Source organism: Cyprinodon tularosa, unplaced genomic scaffold (assembly GCF_016077235.1).
Source record: "Cyprinodon tularosa strain WSP-4 unplaced genomic scaffold, ASM1607723v1 ctg376, whole genome shotgun sequence".
In the NCBI taxonomy this organism is placed as follows: Eukaryota; Metazoa; Chordata; class Actinopteri; order Cyprinodontiformes; family Cyprinodontidae; genus Cyprinodon; species Cyprinodon tularosa.
The window spans coordinates 803,651-818,118 of record NW_024039092.1 but is presented as its reverse complement, the minus strand read 5'-3'; the positions used below and the strand labels follow the sequence as shown (position 1 = coordinate 818,118).

The following is a 14,468-nucleotide window of genomic DNA, read 5'->3' as shown; positions in this document are numbered from 1 at the left end:
GCAAACCAGGCCATATGGTGTGCAGTGTGTGCTTTTCATAATGTAGGATTTGACGTACCATGGAGATTTGTAGAGACTTATTGATAAGCTGCTTTTACTCGAAATACATTTTTATTCTGCAGGTTTTGCATAACTGCTCTTTATGTTTTTAACAAAAAAAAATATGTCATTGCTTAATAGGTTTGTTTAATTCTTTAAAATAAAAAAGGAAGGAAGATTGTCATCTGGAATGAAAGAAAAGATGGAGGATATATGCTGGGTTCTAATATCTTGAATCCTTCTTTCTTAACCTTTTCCAGGTGTCATGGGTGAATACGAGCCCAAAATTGAAGTGCATTTCCCCACATCTGTAATGGCTGCCAAAGGAGTGACTGTCAGGCTGGAGTGCTTTGCTCTGGGAAAGTAAGTAAAAACCTACAAAGTGCACAGAAATTGATAATTGTTTTATTAATCACCAGAAGGACTGAACTGCAGCCTCTCATATCTAAACATGAAGATCCGTTAGATAGCACTGCCTTGTCTTATTCTCTCCTCTTTCTGAAACTGTATTATTCCAATACCTGACTGGAACAAGGCACATCTTGACTGCAGGCAATACAGTAGGTTAAGTGAGTGTTGAGAAGTGCAGCATCAGGGCTCTGCTATTAGAAGGCATGTTAGTGCAATAGTTGGGTGGTAAGAGGCCTGAATGGGGAATTCAGCCCCAGGGTTCCCTGGGTTCTTATAATTGAAAGCCCTAATGTATCCATGCTTCCTGGTTGCTTTTGGGGTCTGTTGAGAAAGAAAAGTAAAGCTCATATTAGTTTTGGAAAAAAAAAAAAATAATAGTCACCTGCCAGGACAGAGAAATCTGTTTTATCCATAGAAAAAACACCCACTTATACACTATACGATATTATTATACTATGTTTTTTTGCTGTTGTCAAAACAGAACCAATATGTTATTTCGTTCACTGCGGTATAAATCAGCACAAATCAAAATGGGGTTTAATGTTTTTTGAAGATCATACAATGAATCAATCAGGAAAACGTTATCTAAAGAGTACTTCTCATACAGCCCAGTGTAACTCTTGGTGTTAAGGTTTAAAACAGATGGGCAGGCATAAAACTACAAGACAAAAAATTAATAAGATCAACCTGAATAAAGAGACTTTAAAAACACAGTTAAAGGAGACTTTAGAAATATAAATGTGTTGATTGGTAAAAAAAAGAGATAATAAGGAAAACTCTGAATGTGCAATTAATTAGTATTCAATCCTCCTGTTGAATCCTTTGTAGAACCATCATTCACAGCAATCCTTCTACTACAATATCTCTGTACTAGGTTTATACATTTTAAAACTCAGATGTTTGACCGTTTCTCTTTGCAATTTATCTTAATCCCAGGCAGTTTGAGAAATAGGTTTTAAGACCTTTGAATACCACCTATTTACTGTGGTTAATATTATGTCTGGGCTTTGAGTGGACCGTTTTAACATATGAATATATGTTGACATAAGCTATTTCACTGCAGTTCAGAGTGTGTGTTAAGTGTTTTTGTTCTGCAGAGAGAAGGAATCTCATCCCACTCTTAAGTTTTAGGGTTCTTTTGTTTTGTTTTTTCAGCCTTTAAAAACGATTGTGTGTTCCAGGTTTCCTGTCTCACCCTACATATTATCTATGGCCAAAACATGTTTGTATTTTAATCAGTTTGACTTGAACTCCTTTTTTCACATTTTTGCAGGAGATGTTCCACATTTCTTTGGAAACTATAGTGCCTGATTAAATCCTGTCATTCTGACAGATTCTCCCTCCTGAGATCTAAATCATGGTAGCTCCTCCAGAGTAACCAGAAACCTGTTGGTTGCTGCTCCGATAAATACCAGTGTCTGGCTGGTCAGTTTACGACAACTTTTTTGTGGTGGATTTCCAGTTGATCTTCAATAATGATGCTGTTAGATGCTGTTTAAGCTCTTTAAGGAGTTATTTTTGTACAGCTGACAAGCCATTGGTTGCATCAAGCAACCTGAATCAGGTTTACTATGGTACAGTTTTAGCTTTAACAACCTTTACAGATGTCTAAATTGAATTTGAATTTGTTTCAATAAAAAGCCTGAGTGGATTTAAAATAGTTATTGTTACTTTGATTAGTTGTTTTGTAAATGAAGACACTGAACTATCATCTCCCATTGTTAAGCATTTCTTTTTAAGGTGAGCGGTGGTTTCTGACTTTCTGCTGAACAGCCAAACAGCTTCTGCTCCTGCCTTTTGCTTTGCTCATTGAAGTAATTTTTGTGTGATGGCTTTCAGTCCGGCAATGATCTCACGGAGTCCCTCATGTACGCAGAGATGAATGATTCATCAGTGCACCAAATTAAGACATGCCAGTCTTTATATAGCCCTGAAAATGAAGTTAAAATGGGTTTGCACCACTGTTGATCAATATGTATGATGGCACCACTACACTGCAAGGGCGTGAAAGGCTCTTTGTTTATTACTGCCAAAGCTCCTTAATGATATTGCCTATTTGATATTTACCAGTGACTGCGCTTTGGGAAGCCATTTTCAAGGTTAAAGAGAACGGGAGAAGGATTGAAGTAAAAAGGTGGAGCAAAAAACAATTCCTTTTTTTTAAGAGTCTGATTTCAGGACATCAAACAGTGTTTATCTTTTAAAGCTGCTTCTGCCATTAATATACAGTGGCACTGAGATAGTTTGGGATTGCTACCTGATGGGTATGCTGTAGTTCTTTCCTTTGGGATTCAGTATATACGACTGAATCTCAAAGGAAAGAGCTAAAAACACCATCCCAGAATATTTGCTCAAAAACCGCATTCAATTCAGTTCAGTTTATTTATATAGTGCCAATCCACAACACAAGTCATTTCAAGGCACTTTATAGTTCAACCAGATCATACAGTCAAATTGATTCAAAATTTTCTATCTAAGGAAAACCAGTTGATTGCACTGACTCATTGACTCAAATACAATCCCTCACACTAAGCATACTTGTAGCGACAGTGGAGAGGAAAAACTCCCTTTTAACAGGAAGAAACCTCCAGCAGAACCCTGTACCCACTCCTCAGAGGGAACGCCGTTTAAAAGTTCCATTTGCATCGCTCATACAGGCTAACTTTCCAAAAGATTTGCAAGTTTCGCACTATGTCAGACTCGCCACTAGCTACCTGTGGACGAGCAAGTAGGACAACTTTATGTAAACATATCACCAAAATCATTGAAAATTAGAAGGAACACTTATTTTTTATGATCCACCTGGAATAAGAACATCCTCCATTTTACCTTTAAGGCATTTAATAACTAAAGTCTGTTTTTTTTCTTTGATAATTCTATACGGTTGGTACGTTATGGCTCTGGTATTTTCTTTCCCGCAGTAAAATATTTTCTGGGAAAATAAATACTTTTATTCACAATATTTTTACAGTTTACAGTTAGACATTACATTATAAACACAATTTGGTTTCAAATGAAATTTATTATTTATGATTATTCACCTGACCTGTTCATTTTATTGAGTCTCAATATAGTTTTTATTTAACCACTGATATAATCCCTCATACACATTCCATAGTGCATAACGTACCTTTCTCCTCAGCCTTTCATAAATCATACCCTGGGACTCATATATACAGGCAAACAGATTTAATTGAAAAAAAAAAATGGAAGGAAGCTGAGGATGAGCATCTGAGGAACAATACTTCTCCCTTGACAGTTAGAGCTGCTTCCAGTCTCTGATTTACAAGAGAAGTAACATGTCGGACTCATAGGATACACACCAAATAAAAGGGCTGACCTCTGGCTTTACTGATAAATATTAGGCTTTAGTGGCTAAACTACATTATAGAGTATTGAGAAATAAAATTCTAATGGCTGAACAAATAGAAAGAAATGAGTAAAGTCACTCTTTGTAGCTTAAGATTGGGGTAGCAGCTCCATAAATGGTAATACTGAAGGATTTTTAATCTGTAATCACCATATCTATAAAATTGATTTGTAAACAGTCAATATACTCAAAGTCACAGAAAAATTCTGTTTTCTAGTCTTTCAAAAGTGACTTTAAAAAGTGAAATATTGTGTTTCCACCTTTATTTTTGCACACACTGAAGTGCAAAGTTTATTGTGGTTCAAAAAGTCTTGAATATGTGAGTTGTTACACATTCAACCCACTCATATTCTCTTAAAGTATAATATTCGGCATTCACTGGGTGCTTTTATCTAAATAGCCATGGAGTAGTTGTTATACTTTTGGTTTTAGTGACCCCAGTGGGAATCAACCTCTTAAATTCCTCCAGCTTCTGTCCTCTTTCAGCGATACAGGACCACATTATCAGCAGCATCGGAGAGTGGCTCTTAACGCGGCCCATTCCACACACTTGGTGCTGTGGTTAATGTGCTTTAAAAGTAGTCGCTGGTGCTGATATGCTACAGGTAAGATGCGTGTTTGTGTTTTAACGCTTTACTCCTTTCAGAATGGTTTAAACCTTCCGAATTTGGAGTTTGCTATATCAGCTACATTATAAGGAATTCTCTAAATGTGAAGCATGTGGCAAACCTATTCTCAATTACATTGTGGTGTTAGACTCAATTTTAAACATTTTTAATGAAACAAGTCCAGATGAGGGCAAAGCAATTTGTGTGAAATGGTAATTAAGATGTAATCGACAGTGCCTGCCTATGGGCACAGACCTAAATTGAAAACTCCAAGACCTTACGTCATCTCCAGTGTATAACACATTCACACTGTCAGAGATGTTTGGTTTGTACAGTCTGAAAGAGCAGAATGACCAGAGTTTTGGATTTTCTGCCAGCAGCTTTAGTGGATACTGACATAAAGGGTTTCTAGCTTTTAAGGAACAGCACCAAATACCCTATAGAACCATTCTATGAGCCCTTTAAACTTACACCCAAACACCTTAGAGATCCCACAAACAATGTGCACAAATCCCCCTATGTTTTCCATGGTCTCTCCCATAATATATAATTGGTGTCTGGACCCCCAAACACCTTGTCAGCTTCCTAGCACCACAACACTTCTTTTGCACTACCTTCCAACAGACTTTTCACTAAAATTTGCTAAAGTTTCTAAACAGTAACCTTTGCTTGTTCTAAACATCAATTCTCTTTTCAACAGACAACCACCCCAATTGTTAATAGACAGCAGCTGTGGAGAGCCCGAAACAAAAGGCTACATGCTAACTATTAAAATACACAATAAATATTAAATTAATGTTTTAAAAACCGTATATGCAAACTGTTCTTTATGTGCAAATCTATGCTTAAAGTGCAGTGCTAAATAAAATATCCTAGTGCTAACCAATGTTGTTTTTAATCAAGTGCAAAGGTCCCTTTAAAGGGCTACAAGTAAGGAAGAACTCTTCATTTCCCACTGCTCATCAAGAACAAGCTGAGAACTGAGCTGGGTCTAATCTACAGCAATGAAGAGTTCAAGAGCTGCAGTACTGCTGTGGGTCTGTACAAGCTCTTCATGGGAAACAATCTTCAGGACACCTTCTCAGAGACTGTGGCTCTGCTGAAGTTTCTCATCACAACTACCATGACCACAGCTGAATCTGAGAGGTACTTCTCAACACACAAGATGATCAAGACCTTCCTCAGGAACATGATGTCACAGGACTGTCTCATTTCCCTGGCCATGCTCTCTAATGAGAAGAAGCTAATAAATAACATCCCTGAGTTGAACCATAGAGTCATTCAGAAATTTGCTTCTGTCAAGGACAGAAGGGCACAATCTATGTACAAAAAGCAAACCTGTACATGAAATCATAGTTTGTTTTTATAAAGTGTTTTTATGTTTTGTTTTGTTCATGCTGTTCAAATAAATATACTGGTGTGATAACTTGGTATGCATTTAATTGGTTTATGGTATACGTGTATTTTGAATTTATAGCCTGCCGTCGATAAAACTCCACCAGCTGCCACTGGATAGGAGGGTTTATCTGTCGACTGTGGCAAATAACGTGCAAGCATTGTTGTTTTTGTTGATAATCTCAAAGAAAGATTCTCTTGCATGTTTTAGTTTTAAATGCAGTTACAGGTCGAATTATCATGTTGAATGGACACATTCAGCTTTAAAGTTGGGTGGGAAATGGGAGATTTTGCTCTGGATGGCTTGCAGGGGTCTTTTTGGAGGGTAGATGCTTGTGTTGGGGTCTCACACCTGTTTTTTGGCGTTTTAGGAGCGGACACTATGCTCCAAAGCAATGATTAAGGTGTGCTGTATTTATCCATCACCTCATCAACTATCTGCTTCTTTGTTATTTGTTCATTCTGTTCTTTTTCCCTTCCCAAGAACTTTCATGCATAGGCCTCCTCAGGGTGATGATTATCATCATGGAGACTCTTTTTCTGTTTTTCATTCACATCATGCAATTTAATCTGGCTATAGAAAATGTTGGAATTCAAAAGTTTTGCACCTGATCTATTAAAGTGAAATCCATCTCTCTTGAAGAGGTGTCTCCCTTCTTAGAAGATATTAAAGTTATCAATAAAGCCAATCAATGTTGCAGAGCAGGCTTGTTTGATTCAATCATTTAGGTAGGAAACTCTGCTGAAGACTTCATTTGAACAGTTTTAAATCAAGAAATCTATTTCCATTACCACAATGTATTAAAAAAAACCTTATGATAAAGTCACAGTTTTCCAACCTGCCTTTTGAAATGACCTTTTAATATTACAAATATTACCTAACAGTTTAAACTATGCTGTGCATTACTTATACCCAGCTTCGTTTATGGCAGTGATCTCAAGCAGTGCAGCTTTACATTATTTCTACTATTCTATTATTTCTATTATAAATTTAAACATTTATACGAGGGATGAAACTATGTGATTAATCATGATCGATCAATTATTGAAATAATCATCAACTAATTTAGAAATCAATTAATTGAAAAATAATAGACGGATTAACTGATTAGCAAAATAAGAATTAGTTGCAGCCCTAATTTATAGACTTTCTTTCTTTTATCTTTAATATAATCATCTGTGCTGAAAATCTTAGTAGCCCAGACAAAGTCCTGACCTAAATCTGACTGGCTATAGATTAGGGGGATATCATGGAGGATTTACCTCTGAAACGTGGAGTTCATCAGATAAAAATAACACCATGGAAAACTGCACAAATCTACTAACTATTATTTAGAAGAATTTGATTACTGTAAATTAATATTATATCCGATTATTGAGAAGGTTATTAAAATTTTAGATTATTTATTTTGGCTTTACTTCAGAAAAAAAAGAAAGAAAATCAGTAAATAAAGTTGATCCTTTTTGTATTTATTTTTTTTTTCAAACTTTTAAGATATTATTTTTTGGATTATAATTAATTTTGTGGCCCAAGTAAGGACAGTGTTAATCTCCTATATCACCTGATTAAGGGCAACCTTTGTAATCATTAAGCCCTAATAAAATCAAACCAAAAATGTATAGATTTATTTTGGGATTAATATATTTAGGAGCTATTCTTTGTTGTTCCTCAATGTTTGTTATCAATATGAGAAAACAAAAACAACTGATAATGACTAAAATCATGTATTGGTCCAAAATGTTGGTTAAAGAACTTTTAAATAAATATGTTGCTGGTCACCTGATGAGTCTTCTGTTTTAATAGGGAAATAAAAATCAAAAATGTTGAAAAGACTGACATAAGAAGAATTATTTATCAACAGACACCAGAACTGATGTAAAATCCAGTAGTTAAAGATGTTTTGTTTTCATAAATGAATTTAATTAGTGTCAGGTTGAATGTTTAAAATTAAGTTAAAATAGTCAGAAAATTATTATTTAATTTAGTTTTTTTGCAAGGATAAAAAAGGCAAAAAAACCCAAAAACCTTCCAGAAGCCCATCGTTCAGCTGCAAAAGATGCTCCAACAGCATCATCTGCTGGAGGCAAACTGACACTGCAGATTGTTTGAGGAAAAGAAGTAAATCTATAAAAGATACGTAATTTACCCTGATACAGCACCTTATTTTATGACTAACAGGTTAAAGTACAGAAAGTAATTTCACACGTTATTGAACTGAGCTGAGACGCCATTACTGGGTGTTAGATCTCTGCTGAAAAAGGAGAGAAATATTTGGAGGATTTTAAGAAGACGCTGAAACTTTGGTGAGCCCTGCTGTTGAAATAATTCTTTAGAAAATGGCAGAGAGACTTTTGGAAAGTTTTGAGCTGCCATGTGTGTTCAGAGACTTTCAGAGATCCTGTGTCTCTGAGCTGCAACCACAGCTTCTGTTCAAACTGCCTGAAGAAATTCAGCCAGTTCCTTTAGAGTGAACTTCACTCTAAAGGAACTGGCTGATTCTTTTACTGGAAGAAAGAAATCTGGATCATCTGAGACAGAAAGAGGAGAAAAGCAGCTGATGGTGGTCTGCAGTAAACACCAAGAAGACCCTAAACTGTTCTGTAAAGACGAGCAGAGAGCTGTGTGTCCTGTCTGTGAGTTTTCTCTCCACCAGAGTCACAAAGTGGTTCCTGTAGAACAAGCAGTCAGTGAGCTGAAGGAGCAGCTGAAATCTGACTTAAAGTCTCTGCAGGACAAGAGGAAAAAACACAAACAGGTGGAGAAAACATACAATGATGTGATTCAACACTCTAAGAAGCAGCTGTTGTCCACAGAGAGACAGATCAGAGCAGAGTTCAACAAGCTCCACCAGTTCCTGAGAGAGGAAGAGGAGTCCAGACTGGCAGCTCTGAGGGAGGAAGAGGAGCAGAAGGGGAAGACTATCAGCAGAGAGATGAAGAGGATTCAGGAGCAGATCTCCTCTCTGTCAGACAGTATCTCTGCTGTTGAAGAAGACCTGCAGAAAGACCAGGTGTCGTTCCTCAGCAGTTATAAAGCCACTCAGAGCAGAGCCAGAGCCCAGAGCTCACTGTCAGATCCACAGCTGGTCTCAGGAGCTCTGATAGATGTGGCCAAACACCTGGGCAACCTGTCCTTCAGAGTCTGGAAGAAGATGAAGGACAAGGTCCACTTCAGTCCTGTCATTCTGGACCCAAACACTGCTAGTGGATACCTGCATCTGTCTGATGATCTGACCAGTGTGAGATGTGGAGACACATGGCAGCAGCTTCCTGATAATCCAGAGAGAAACACTAATTACTACGATGTTTTTGGTTCTGAGGGCTTCAGCTCAGGGAAACACAGCTGGGAGGTGGAGGTTGGAGATCATCCTACCTGGAATGTTGGTTTGGTTAAAGAGTCTGTTGACAGGAAGGGAGAGATAAAGGCTTTACCGGAATATGGATTCTGGTGTTTGTGGCATGGTGATGGAAAATACACTAATGGTGTTGGTCAGACTCTCACAGTGAAGAAGAGTCTCCAGAGGATCAGAGTCCAGCTGGACTATGACAGGGGGGAGGTGTCCTTCTACGACCCTGAAGACATGTCTCACATCTACACTCACAGAGACACTTTCACTGAGAAACCTTTTCCTTATTTTGGTGTTGGAAAATCTGCTGATGCTAAAACATCTGACATCAAAATCAGTAAATCTGAGGTTTCTTTATTATTTTAGGACAACCTAACTTTAAAACAATGACAGTTATTTGGAAAAATACTTTTTGTTTTTTATGTCAGAAAATGATAAAGGTGTAAATTTCTATTTAAATGGATTTGATTATAAACCTAAATATAAAGTCAAAAGACATTATATATTTATTTTGTTAGCAACCTCTGAGCCATGAGATCATTTATTTTATTTTTTATTTTTTTGACTCCTTTATTTAATTTTTACAATGTTTGGCCCATTTTCATGTTTTTTTTTCTCTTAATCTGTTGAGTATTTCAGTTCAGTGCTATTTTGTCACAATATACTTTGTACTGAAAAATAGAAAATCTAACATTTAGTCCTGAAATAAATGGAATATTTTTGTTAGTATCACTATCAAGAAAACAAGCCATTGATTTAATTTGGAATATTTTTGTCATAACAAATGTTTTGTGAATTGTTAAATACTTGTTTGTTCTGTTATTGATGTTATAAACTCTACAATAAATCAGGTTGTTTTATTCTTTTCTTTATTTATCTTATATGTTCGCATTTAAGTTAAACTTAATGAAAACTTTGGGAGCTGCAAAGATATAATAGATTCTATAATCCAGAATATTGATCATCACATGGATCTGTTTATGTTGGTAAAGTCAGAATAAATCATAAATCAAACCTTAAGATGAAAATGTTGAATCTCTGATTGTAGATGCTCCAATCAGCTGTTCAACATTAAAGTAAAACAACAGAACTGCTGTTTTTCTTTGGAAATAATTCAAATTAAAGTAGATAAATGAATTCAAACTATTCAAACTGACAGGTCCTAATAAATAGGACTGATTATTATGAACATCTATGTTTCAAATATCTGCATATCTCCATAGAGACAGGTGATTAATAGAGCATAGAGGTGAGGAACCGTCTCAGTTTGACTTGTTTCCAGACAGCAGTTCTCACATCTGTATCATGTCTTGGACTCTGCTGTCTGTACAGTTCTACTCTGAATGTGATTGGATGGAGACACAGATTTGATCAGTCACTTCATTTTAGACTCTGATTATTCTGTTTGTTTCTTGTTGAATTCAAACTTAGCAGGTATGGTAGGACAGCTGAAAATGGCTGCCATACTATACCTCTGAGTGAGTTGCTGGTCTGAATCTACCAAACATCACATTGATCCAGTCACACCTTTATCACATTATGCACTCTCTGTAACAAAGTGATATTGGTCTCTATTATTTCTTCATATTCTGTGAAATACATCAGAGTCAAACCAGGAATCTGATCTAGGAAACACCCAGACTGCAAGGCGTGATAGGCCTCGACTGAAAAGGGGATTCATTTAACATCTGCTGGTTCATCCTGGTATGATACCTCCTAAAAAGCTGCAGCTTGTGAAAATTAGTGTTTTGTCTCTAGATCCTTCCTCACAAAGATGTTTGATTGATAAAAAAAAAAATCTTTACAGATATCCTGACTCAGCAAGAGGAGATTTTCTTCTTCTTCTGTATTGTGATTAAAGAAGGACAAGGCCTGAAGTTCACACAGGAGGAAATGGAGGAGATGAATTCAACAGGCTGAATCTGAAGCTAAATTAAAACATTGGGAGAATAAACTGGTTACAAACAGGAAGTGAAGGACATGTGTTCATAAAACTGGACCATACTGAGAATAAACTCAGGAGGAAAAACATTATCATTGATGCCATCATGGATTAAAAGATGGTCAGGATTTCTCAGAGGCTGTGCTGCAGAGGTTAAAGGAATTCTGGCTCAAACTAAAGGTTGCAAAGGAAAGGGGAGAAAAATCCACATTGAGGTTTGATTAGCGGATTATGTGGCCAAATGATAATCAAACCAAGGATGGTAATTTGGATTTCATTTTTTAGTTTGGTCAGTGAATGATTTCATAAATTATTTTATTTATGAATGTAAGTTTTAACAATATAACTGACTTTAATTTTTATTTTTTTCTAAAAATGTTTTGTTTTTATCCCACCTAAATATTTGCAGACTTAGGAATAAAGTGGAGGAAATGAATAATAGATGCTGAAGCAATGGTGTTCATATTCTGGCACTGACAGAAACCCATTGGATGAGTGCTTTGATAATTCTTTATCAAATGTTGGTGGCTACACCTTGTATAGAAGAGACAGAAATGGAGGAGGAGCAGCTCTGGATATTCTAGAAGATGCTGAGGCTTTATTAAGAAAGGATCTTTTAGTGAAATACTCTGGGTTCAGATTTACACCCAGTACAAGATGCCTTTATTATTCGGATGTTGTTATCGGACTGCCGAGTTCCAATGTTGACTATTTGATTGACCTGTATGTTAAAAGGACGTGCATTACATCCTCCAACCAGTAGGTAGTGAGGACCAAGACTAACAAGCTAAAAAAAAAAAAAAAAAAGACCTACAAGAAAAGTACCAAAACTCTACCCACTTTTCCCCACACCGTAACTTACAAGAAATGAAAAAAAAAAAAAACATATATATACATTTATAACTCGTGTAAAAAAAAAACCCTTTTTAAAAAAGATTCATAATGTTAAATTTTTGCTCTTTCAAAGAATAAACAATGTTTTCTTTATCCTTTCTTACCAAGGGATACAATTATTTTTGAAAGAATTATAAAAATGGCCGAAAATTTAAATGGATTACATTTCTTCGTTTAACTTGAAGGAAATAATTCACTCTGATGACATTCTGCTAATGAAATTGATGAAATTGGCCATATAATTATGCTCATTGGCAAATACCTTTTTCAAATAGAGAAATACTAAAAAATAATATGAATAATTATCAAACACTTATTTACGCTTTTACTACAAGTTATAACCAATCAGAATAGTCCAACAGCACCACCAGCTGGACGAAATCTGCCACAGCAGATTAAAAACATTGAATTACAGGTTATAGAAACTGAAAGTATTTTCAGGCGTCATTGAACTGAGCTGAGACGCCATTACTGGGTGTTAGATCTCTGCTGGAAAACGAGAGAAATATCTGGAGGATTTTAAGAAGAAGAAGCAGAAACTTTGGTGAGTCCTGCTGTTGAAATAATTCACAAAAAATGGCAGAGAGACTTTTGGAAAGTTACCTAAGCTGCCATGTGTGTTCAGAGACTTTCAGAGATCCTGTGTCTCTGAGCTGCAACCACAGCTTCTGTTCAAGCTGCCTGAAGAAATTCTGGGAACAAACTGGAAACAAGAACTGTCCCATCTGCAAAATACTGGCAAAAGAAACTCCATCTATAAACTTTTCACTCAAACAACTTGCTGATTCATTAAATGGGATAACAAGGGAACAGAAGCCGGAGAAGGAGGTGGTGTGTGAAAAACACCCAGAGGTTCCTTATTGGTTCTGTGAAGACGAGCAGAGAGCTGTGTGTCCTGTCTGTGAGTTTTCTCTCCACCAGAGTCACAAAGTGGTTCCTATAGAACAAGCAGTCAGTGAGCTGAAGGAGCAGCTGGAATCTGACTTAAAGTCTCTGCAGGACAAGAGGAACAAACACAAACAGGTGGAGAAAACATACAATGATGTGATTGAACACTCTAAGAAGCAGCTGTTGTCCACAGAGAGACAGATCAGAGCAGAGTTCAACAAGCTCCACCAGTTCCTGAGAGAGGAAGAGGAGTCCAGACTGGCAGCTCTGAGGGAGGAAGAGGAGCAGAAGGGGAAGACTATCAGCAGAGAGATGAAGAGGATTCAGGAGCAGATCTCCTCTCTGTCAGACAGTATCTCTGCTGTTGAAGAAGACCTGCAGAAAGACCAGGTGTCGTTCCTCAGCAGTTATAAAGCCACTCAGAGCAGAGCCAGAGCCCAGAGCTCACTGTCAGATCCATAGCTGGTCTCAGGAGCTTTGATAGATGTGGCCAAACACCTGGGCAACCTGTCCTTCAGAGTCTGGGAGAAGATGAAGGACAAGGTCCACTTCAGTCCTGTCATTCTGGACCCAAACACTGCTAGTGGATACCTGCATCTGTCTGATGATCTGACCAGTGTGAGATGTGGAGACACATGGCAGCAGCTTCCTGATAATCCAGAGAGAAACACTAATTACTACAATGTTTTTGGTTCTGAGGGCTTCAGCTCAGGGAAACACAGCTGGGAGGTGGAGGTTGGAGATCATCCTGACTGGATTGTTGGATTGGCTAAAGAGTCTGTTGACAGGAAGGGAGAGATAAAGGCTTCACCAGAATATGGAATTTGGTGTTTGTGGCATTGTGATGGAAAATACAATAATGTTGTTGGTCAGACTCTCACAGTGAAGAAGAGTCTCCAGAGGATCAGAGTCCAGCTGGACTATGACAGGGGGGAGGTGTCCTTCTACGACCCTGAAGACATGTCTCACATCTACACTCACAGAGACACTTTCACTGAGAAACCTTTTCCTTATTTTGGTGTTGGAAAATCTGCTGATGCTAAAACATCTGACATCAAAATCAGTAAATCTGAGGTTTCTTTATTATTTTCTGACAAGTTAGCTTTAAAGTGATGAAAGTTATTTGGAAAAATACTATTTATTTAATTTCAGGTAAGATAATGATTTTAAGATTGTTAGAAATTAGATGGATTAAAACTAAAATATGAGGCCATCATTTTTCTTGTTGGTTAGTCACATTGTACCCTGATTCTTAATCTTATGTTTTATTTTCTTAACTGCTTTATTGCTTTTTATATTACAATCATCAGTTCTTTTTCAAGGATTTTTTTTATTTCAGTCTGATGATTATTTTAAATCAGTTTGAATCTTTAAAGTTTTTCACAATATGCTTTGCTACTGAATTAATTCTCAGAAAATATTAAATATAAACTCTTATACTGATGGAAATTAAATAAAGGTAACTTATGAGATAAATAGATTTGATTGAACATGTTGAAAATGTATTAAGATATTTTTTTGCTGATATGTGGTTAATAATTCAAGTGAAATTGGTTTTATTCAGATTAAATATT

The 14,468-nt window shown here is 36.6% G+C and overlaps 2 pseudogenes; both read left to right on the top strand.

Annotated features, from left to right (window-relative positions):
* The first annotated feature begins 299 nt into the window (after nt 1-299).
* Nucleotides 300-9,589, top strand: LOC119790960 (annotated as a pseudogene).
* Nucleotides 9,590-12,456: 2,867 nt separating this feature from the next.
* Nucleotides 12,457-14,177, top strand: LOC119790953 (annotated as a pseudogene).
* Nucleotides 14,178-14,468: the final 291 nt, after the last annotated feature.